Here is a 10289-nt window from a genome sequence, read left to right as displayed (position 1 = left end):
GAACACACAGGCTCTCCAGATGCATATTACAACAGCACAATAGGACTCTAGTAAGAGACAAAAATTCAAACAACGAGGTTAATTAAGGGCCGTTGCACTAGTTATTTGAAACCACCGTGTCTAATTAACGGTTATAATGAGGAAATGTGTCATTTCTGGAGGGAGGCTGGCAAACTGAATCTAAAAATAAAAATAAAGAGAGGATTAAACTTTAAATATAAGTTTTATATACAAGTCGTGAACTCACACACATGCCATAGTGTTTCAGCCTTTTTTATTTTGTCAAATATTTAGTCATCCTTGTAATATTTTCAGATGAGACTTCGAACATATGGGTAAAGAATAAAAGAAAATTGTTAGGTAGGTAGAACTTTATTGTCATGGCATAGTACATGTACTCAGCAACCAATTCAGTTTAACATCTACCAGATCTGTAAATAATAGTGAATATACATCAGTGCAAATATTGTCATTGTGCAAATTATAAGGTTTAGGAAAGATTAACTTTCTTTAGTCTTCTCAGGAAGTAAAGATGCTGTTGCGCTTTTCTGACTAGAACAGAGGTGTTATTGTACCAGGACAGATTCTTAGCAATGTGGACACGTAGAAACTTGAAGCCAGCGACACGTTCCATTTCAATTCCATTGATGTAGATGGGGGAGTGTCTGCTGATCTTTAATTTCCAGAAACCCACAATGAGCTCTTTAGGTTTGTTTAAGGGTGAGGTTGTTGGAAAAACACTATGCTGATAGGCTGCCAATGTCCCCACTACAGGCCGACTCATTTTTGTTGATGTGCCCTACCCCAGTGGCATTATCTGCATCCCTGATGATCATGTTGGAGTTATGCAAGAAGCAAACAGTCATGGGTAAACAGGGAGTTGAGCAATGGATTCAGCACACCAGCTTGTGGAATGCCAGTGTTCATAAGGAGTGTAGTGGGTATGACTGTATTAAAAGCAGAGCTGAAATTAACATCATATTATGAACAACATAATATTCATAAAAAAATCAAAAATACTTTTTTTTATTAACAGCACAAATCCAATACATACAGTACATAAGCACATTGTATACATCAATCATCCGTAAAATTTTTAACTTTAATATTATAACCACCAAAGATTTGGGTAATGTGGGTTGTGTCGTGGGACCACCATGGATTGGACTGGATCGGATGTATGGCATATCCCAATTTGAAGGCAGGGTTTGTGGTCTTGGGCTCCTTGCCTGATGGTCCCCATGCAAGGTGGGATGTGGTGCATTGGTTTGGTGCCTTTTCATGATGGGCAGGACTGACTTTTTTTTCATTGTTGTGCTGCATGGGATTTTCTGAGAAATCAGACCAGACGGGCTGTTGTTTGGTCTCTGGGGGAATGGGTGAGCCTTGCATTGTTCTTGTCACCAGTATACTGAAATATACAGTAACTGATAATTATTTTTAATGTGCATGTTAATGTTATAGCTGATCTGTGTACAGTAGGTCGAGGTAGATGGTAAGCCAGCTGTTTGGGTAATATTCAAATATTTTTTTTTATTTTTTTTTATATATGTTTAAAAAAAATTATATACTTAAAAAATAATTTAATCGAACTGGAAATTGCATATGGTATTTGTAGAATTAATAAATGTAAGTTTTTTATAATTTTTTATTTGACATTCTTACTTTAAATGAATGTTAATTTTATCAAAATTTAGCTGCTCCATTATGACTCAGAGACTCTTTCACTAACCTGGCATTAATTGTGAGTAACAAATGTTAAACCAGCACATGACATCACTTAGGTACTTATCAACCAGCACATGACGTCACTCAGGTACTTGAACAGGTTCAGCGGTGTAGATGTGTAGAAATGTCACAATGCAATTAAGTCTAGTTTCTTATTTCATGTTATGTGACGCAAATGGATGATGAAACAAAATAAACTTCCACTAAAGATGTAAAATTCTCACATCATGCACAGGCTTGTCCACAAACCACTCTGTTAATCCTCTTCAAGGTGCAGTGTAAAGGTAAATATACAGTATATATATATATATATATATATATATATATATATATATATATATATATATATATAAAGTAGAACATTTTATATCAAAATATTGTAGTTCATATTATTGTTTTTATTACTTTGTCATTACATGACAAAAAAACACAGTTTAACAAAAATTTGAAACCATTATATTGTTTTTGCTCCATTTCAATAAAAAAAAGTAATCACCGATTTGCGCTTATTTGCAAAGCTAAGACGTCAGGTCATGAATGAAATATGAAGAAACATGCAGAGATTGTTGTCGAAGCGCAGCAACTGGTTGCCACGGAAACATGTCTTGGGTGAAGTATTTGATGTGATTATGTTCAGCTTTATTGACGTCAGCAGTGATAAAAGGGAACGATGAGTACTCAGTTGCTGAAACATGCCAAGAACATGACTTAATGTCTGCAGTGAAATTTTGATTTTTTTTTGCTGTCTCTGAAATGTGGTTGTTACGAAACAATTACAGTATGAATTACTTTGTCTGAAATATAGTCTACAATTGTTCGTTTTATTGTTATATTCTTAAAGGCATGGTCTTTTAGATTCAGTCACTGGATACAGTTACAGTAGTCTCCACATTATGAACATTAAAGTTACAGATTTCCACAGGTACGAATGGACCGCAGTTCTACTTCTGGTTTGCGGTAGGACCTCATGTGTTCTGTACAAAAAAATAGACACTGCAGTGCACCAGATACCAATATTTACAATTATATACAATATTTTCAGTAAGTAAGTGAATGTATAAAATGTCCAGTATGTATGTGTGTGCATACAAGAACAAATCTGACTTACGAACATGCTCCTAGAACAGAACTCATTTGTAAATCGCGGACTTACTGTAAATCATTTAAATTATGACCATGAATGACACTCACTAAAAATAACTTGATTACTAATTATCAAAGATGTAGCCCATAGTATGTTTCATTGAGTTTCACGATCTATGAGTGATCTGTTCCATGTGATAACTAGATAATGTTAACCCACTGTGATTACCGAAAGATTTTTTAAATCTGGTTCTTGTAAAAAAAGGAAAACACCAATATTACCACCAAAGATTTTGGTAATGTGGGTTGTGTCGTTGGACCACCATGGATTGGACCGGATCGAATGTATGGCGTACTCACATTTGAAGGCAGAGTTAATGGCCTTGGGCTCCTTGCCTGATGGGCCCCATGTATGATGGGATGTGGTGCACTGGTTGTTCTGGTGCCTTTCTATGATGAGAAGCACTGACTTTTTTTTCATTGTCGTGCTGCATTGGATTTTCTGTGAGATCAGACCGGACGGGCCGGTGTTTTGGTTTCAGGGGGAACGGGTGAGCCTTGCATTCCAAAAGTATGTCTTTCCTATTAAGATTATTCTCTAATCCCCAACTTTGAGAGAAACTACTGGATACAAAGGGACAAAAAATAGTAAGCAAATGTTAATGATTAAAAGAGAAAAGGATACAGCATAGAGGAGACTAGGGTTGTCAGTTGGAGTCAGAAGTTGTAATTGACGCTGGCCCTGGGCACAGCTGCAACATGGCACATGAATGGTTAAAACATACATACAGTTTTACTTATTAACATTTTACTTATATACAGAGAAACATAAGAGATTTACAGGACTAAACTATTGTTAATTAGGTAATACACTAACTATTGGTCATTAACTGGTCACCAGTCACAGTTAATTATTTCCACCAGTTGCACAAGGATAGGTGTTGGTGAGGCACAACAACTGGGTTAATAAAAAAGAATTCTCTTGCTGGTGGTGGCTGGGTTCAACGGATCATGAGCAGGATGAGTGTCATCAGTCTAGCATGTTTTTGACTTCAGAAAAAAGACATGTTGCAACTGTCCCCAGTCTCTCCAATATGTATAGAAAAAGCTAGTTCAACCGGCTTGTCTGTTGCTAAACTGCTGAGTGATGCATTAGTCCATAACAAGAAAAAACTCATTTAAAATTACATTTTAAAGAAATAGCATGTAGGATAAACTTTTAACATAAAACAATATTAATATAAAATACATGCTATAATAATAATAATAATAATAATAATGAAGTTCTAATAAGGAGTTTTTGGTGGGTGCTTGGTGGGTTTCCTCCGGGTTCTCCGGTTTCCTCCCACAGTCCAAAGATATGCAGGTTAGGCTAACTGGCGTTTCCAAAATTTCCTGTAGTGTGTGAATGGGTATAAAAGTGTGTGTGTGCCCTGCATTAGATTGGCACTCTGTCCATGGTGTATCCTGCCTCATGCCCTAAGGCCCCCTGGGATAGGCTCCAGGCCCCCGGCGACCCTGAATACAGGATGAAGCAGTATAGGCGATGAGTGCATGAGTGAGTAATATACTATAAGTACTATGAGTATGATGCAGTTCTTCTTGCTGCTGGGCCACATAATAAAACACCTACTCAAATTTAAAAGTACCACCCGAACTGGAAACAGCGCCTTCGTTCTACAACAGCAACTGCATAGAATGTGATATACAATAGTATATCTTGTTAGAATCCTTCTCATAGAGCTTTGGTCCCATCTAGAGGACAGAACTGGCAGCAGAACCAAAAATACCATCATTCTGGGAAAAACTATCTCAGTATTGTTAATTTTTGTATGGAAATGAATTAGGGTCACCATAAGAAATGTATTTTTTCTCTAGAAGTCTGACTTTAAGCTCAAAATTAAGACTTTTATGCCATAATTCCTTTTCTTCCCAGAATTCTGACTTTAAACTAAAAATTCTGTCTTCCAGCTTTTTTTCTCAGAACATGTTATCTGAGATTGTATTCAGTATTCTAAATTTAAAGTCAGTATTTTAAAAAGAAATGTCAGAATTCAGAACACTTTTTTCACCAACAAAATAAACAAAATATTTTTTTACTTAATCAACTAGCCAGAGCTTTCGTCTGCTATCTCCAGGCTTGGAGAGGTCCTTAGAAGCTCTCAGGGGTGTGTTGCTTCTGAGAAATGTGCAAAGTACATGTACAAAGCCAGTTAGCATGGCACTTACTGTACCACACTGAAAGGAGTTTGTGAGGATGCTCCTAATGATGCAGTGGTAAAAGTTCACCAGTATCCTGGAGCATCCATGAAACTTTTTAAACCTCTTCAGCTGTTGTGCCCTTTTAACCGGAAGAGAGGCGTTCAGAGATGTGGACTCCAAGGAACTTAAAACAGGGTACACATTCAACACCAGTTTAGCTGATTTGAATGGGATTGTGAGTATGATTGCATGCATCTGAAATCCACAGTGACCTCCCTCATATTCATGGTTTTAAGTTTTAAGGTTATTGTCATCACACCATGCTAATACTGTACTGTAGGTGGAGTATCTCCTCCCAGTAAGTCGTCTCACTATCTCTGATCGGGATTATCACTGTGATGTCATCTGCAAATTCAGTAAAATTAACCTGGGGCAAAGAACACACCCACAAATGCTGTTTTTTGGCCAGTAAGATTTCGTCATTGATGTGAAATGTTCTATTAAACATTTAAATAGAATTGAAATTAATTAATCAAGAATAAATTGGTCAAGAGAAATGGCAGAAGAAAATTTGCTAAGGTTAAGCCAAACAGTTTATCCCTCGAGGCAAGGTAACTTTATTAATGTCAAACAACTTTTATGACATATTATTATCAATAAAAATGAATAATGAATAAGAACATATAGTGAATAACATATGAGAGATACCGGCATATAAAAAAATACAATGACTGCAGTCATATATAGAAATTATTTCATATAATAAAATTATGAATGTGTTTATATTTCATGTATACTTTCATGTAAATTTTATGATCAAATATTTTTTTAATTATTATTTAATTATAAAAGAATATAGTTGAACGATAAATCTTTAAATAAGAAAATTAAATAAAAATGATTTATATCATAACAATAGAGACTTGTTGACGTTGATGGTGAGGATAAAAATATGTTGCATTTTTTATCAAGATTCCTTATGACTGATTAAGGTAATTATAACCTGATATTTGGAATATTTGGGTGGAGCTCCTGTGCTCCTGTTTTTTTTTAAGACAGAAATAAATGTCATTATTATAGAAAATTATTATTACCACGGTTTTATTATTATCAGAGATGTCAAGTAACAAAGTACAAATACTTCGTTACCCTACTTAATTAGAAATTTTGGGTATCTATACCTTACTGGTGTAATTATTTTTCAGCCGACTTTTTACTTCTACTCCTTACATTTTTTTATGCAATTATCTCTACTTTCTACTTCTAACATTTTAAAGATAGCCTTGTTACTCCTATTTTATTTCAGCTTGTCATTCAAAAAACAAACAAAAAACAAACATCCGGATAAATCGCGCCATCCAGATGGAGCGAATTTGATTGTGGTTGGATGGGACGTATAAACATACCATTTCGACTCCCTATTGGTTGGTACGCGATCCATCGCACCTGCACATGACGTCACGTCATACAGCTCCAGCAAGGACGTTTGAATAAAATAGCATTTTCAGTTGATAAGGTTGTGATAAGTAGATGAAGATGTCCGTGATAGAGACTCAAGATTCGAGGGAAATGTCACAACCAAGCACCAGCGAGGAAGGTAACAGCACCAGGAAGGGAACAGGAATGATATATATATATATATATATATATATATATATATATATATATATATATAAATTAAAAATTTTAATATATATATATATATTTTTTTGATTAATCACTTGGATTAATCATTAATTCTAACAGCACTAATGTTTATTGTAGACAACCATACAAGGGTATAAGTTACTAAGCCTGCCCTGGGTACACTAATTTTCTTGTATGTTGCCCTCACAGATTTCTGCAGCTAAGCTTGGATGTACATTTACATTCCAATAAAGGTTACCGATGACACGCCTCTGAAGTTTGACTTTTTGCACCATTAAAATACTTATAGGCAACTAGTTATCATATCTTCTTCTCCATAAAACATGTTAATGCTCAGTAGTACACATATATGGTTCTTTAATGTATTTGCATTGTACAAAAATGCATTCTTTTTCAACTGCCATATACAGTATCCCAAATCACTATGGCCGTTAAAAAATACAACAAAAAAACAACACATTTTTCTTTTTTTTATGAGGTGTTATAGGCCCATGGCACAGCCTAAGCTTTTATCCTTAATGCTTTTTCCCCTCACGTTACTTTTACGTTTATACTTTAAGTAGTTTTGAAACCAGTACTTTTACACTTTTACTTGAGTAAAAAGCTTGAGTTGATACTTCAACTTCTAAAGAAGTCTTTTTAAACCCTAGTATCTATACTTCTACTCAAGTACCGAATGTGAATACAGTGGAACCTCGGATTACGAGCATAATTCGTTCAAGAAGCAGGCTCGTATTCCGAAACACTCGTAAATCAAAGCACATTTTCTCATAAGAAATAATAGAAAATTAAAATTATTCGTTCAACAGCCCAAGAAAAATAAATACATAAAAATAATTAACACAAAATATAAAGTAAAAATAAAACAAATCAACCTGCATGTTACCTTTAAAAAAGTAAAAATAAATCCCGACCAATAAGTGTTTCCATTTATGCGCACAGGCGCTGTGTGTGTGTGTGTTTTTCTCTTTCCTGCGCTGCTGAGTGTGTGTTATGTGTTTGCGCGAGCGTAATTTGACACTGTGCCAGTTGGGTGTGAGTGAAGCACCCCCTCTCTGTTTCTCACAAACACACACACACACACAAACACATTAAAGGTGAGAGTGAGAGAGAGAGAGAGAGAGAGAGTGAACCGGCACGGTGTCAAATTACGGGCGCGCACATACATAACACACACACTCAAAAACTGACACACACTAACGACGAGAGAGAGTGTGTGTGTGAACCTGCGCGGTGTCAAATTACGTTACACATAACACACACACATAACACACACACCCAAACACTGACACACAGTAAAGGCAAGAGAGAAAGAGGACGTGTGTGTGTGTGTTTGTTTTTGAACAGGCGCGGTGTCAAATTATGCACACACACATAACACACACACACACTCTGCAGCGCAAGAGAAAAAAAAAACACACACACACATAACACACACACTCAAACACTGACATACAGTAAAGGCGAGAAAGAAAGAGATCGTGTGTGTGTGTGAACCGGCGGTGTCAAATTATGCGCGCACACACATAACACACACACTCTGCAGCGCAAGAGAAAGAAACACACACACACACACGGATGTTTATTATACCAGTAAGAGACGAGCCACAGCGCCAGAGAGAGAAAAACCGTTGGCTCAGTTGTGATGACGCAACGCTCGGTGTCAAAACAAGAAGCGCATGCGTCATACATAATATTTGGTGCTCGTAAACCACGACAACGCTCGTTTTTTAAATCAAAATTTATTAAAAATCTTTGCTCGTCTTCCGGAACACTCGTAAACCGCGTTACTCGTAATCAGAGGTTCCACTGTACTTTTGACACCACTGATTATTATGTTATTTTATTATAAAATTATTATGGTCTGTATGTTCCCATATTGATATATTACATAGATGTATACATACCTCTATTATACAGAGCCACAACACAAATAATCATAAGGAACAAAATACACAACCTTTACCCTACTAGTATTTCATTGCTCTCTATCAAAACCAAGGCATAATGTAGTGGAATGGTTTTTACCTGTTAGAGACGGAATGTCAAAATTGACTAAAAACAGGGGCACTTTGTTTTCTTTAAGATTGTGGTATGTTTTATTAACATGAATGAAAAGATTGTTTGCGGATGAATATACTGTACCACAAATAATTTACCACAAAATTCCACAAATGCAACATTGATTTTTTTTCAATTAATTTTCAATGAATCTGTCTGAACTCAAAGGACACATTTAAACTAAAGTAATATTTAAACAGTGGAACCTTGGATTACGAGAATAAATCGTTCCAGTAAAAACAGTCAGAGAATTCCCATAAGAAATAATTGAAACTCAAATTATTTGTTTCACAGAACAAAAAAAATAAACACATAAAAGTAATTAATGCGCGCAGGTGCTGTGTATGTGTGTGTGTAAAGCTAAAGTTAGGAGCCCCTCCACTCTCGCCCTTCTCGTCTTACACAGTTACCCTTCATCCACTCTTTTCACACACATGCACGCACACAACGGAAACACTGTTTTATCTGAAAAATAAAGAAGAAATCTCTCTAATGACACTTCATTGAGCGACACACTAACAGAACCACTGCTGTAAAGTTAAAATAAAACAAATGTGAAGACAATAGTAGGAGGGGTCTGTATGTATGTTTGTGTGTGTGAATGTGTGTGTGGGACACGGTGTCAAATGATGTGCGGGCACACAGACACAAAGAGCAGGCTGACAAAGAGACGCACACGCATACAGACACACAAAAAAAGATGTTTTACTCGCACACATGGTCACATAAACAGTACAATGCATGCCCGGATGTTGACTATACCTGTGAGAGACACACACTAAGACGCAGCGGGGAAGACGATTACTCACAATTCTGCAGCGCACGAGAGAGAAAAACCGTTGGCTTGGCATCAAAACAAAAAGCGAATGTGTGATACATGATACTCGGTAATCGTAAACCAAGACTTGTTCGTTTTCCAAGTCTAACATTATAAAAATTCTTTGCTTGTCTTGCGGAACACTCGCAAACTGCGTTACTCGCAATCCAAGGTTTCACCCTATATCAAAAGCATAAGTCAAGTCATTTCAACTCATTTCAGTGACAGTGAAATGGAACGTTGCTCCAGGTCCACATTGCTGGTGGTTCGGGGTGAGGTGTAAATGTTTGTGATGGAAGGAAGAAAGACCCTGTTGGGTGGGGGGGAACTTGGGGTACCTCATGACAAGCTTTTTAAAGTAGGTGTTAGTATGAAAGAACAGTAGTCTTGAGACAGGACAGAATTCTTGATATATGGACAGTTTTGATGGCCTTGAAGCACACTGGTACGACTGTATTGTTCAGAGAAATATTGTCTGGTCCAGCAGAGCTTTCATAGTAATTGTGGTAAAAAACAGCACTTGGTCAGTGTGAGGAGGGTTGGTCTTCCTTACAGCCACATGATTCTAATCCTCAAACCAAAAATGGAAACTGTTTAGCACATCTGAAAGAGAGAAATCACTACAACAGAAACAGCCTTTGGTGATAATCTTTTAGACACTGATGTCATTGATGCACTTGCTGATGTAATTAGCCAAAGCTAATCGCTAAGTTAGCATTGGTTAGCACTTTGCTGAACATGTGCTAGACAG

The sequence above is a fragment of the Clarias gariepinus genome, chromosome 22, assembly GCF_024256425.1.
Source record: "Clarias gariepinus isolate MV-2021 ecotype Netherlands chromosome 22, CGAR_prim_01v2, whole genome shotgun sequence".
Lineage (NCBI taxonomy): Eukaryota > Metazoa > Chordata > Actinopteri > Siluriformes > Clariidae > Clarias > Clarias gariepinus.
Note: the sequence above shows the minus strand (reverse complement) of the source record.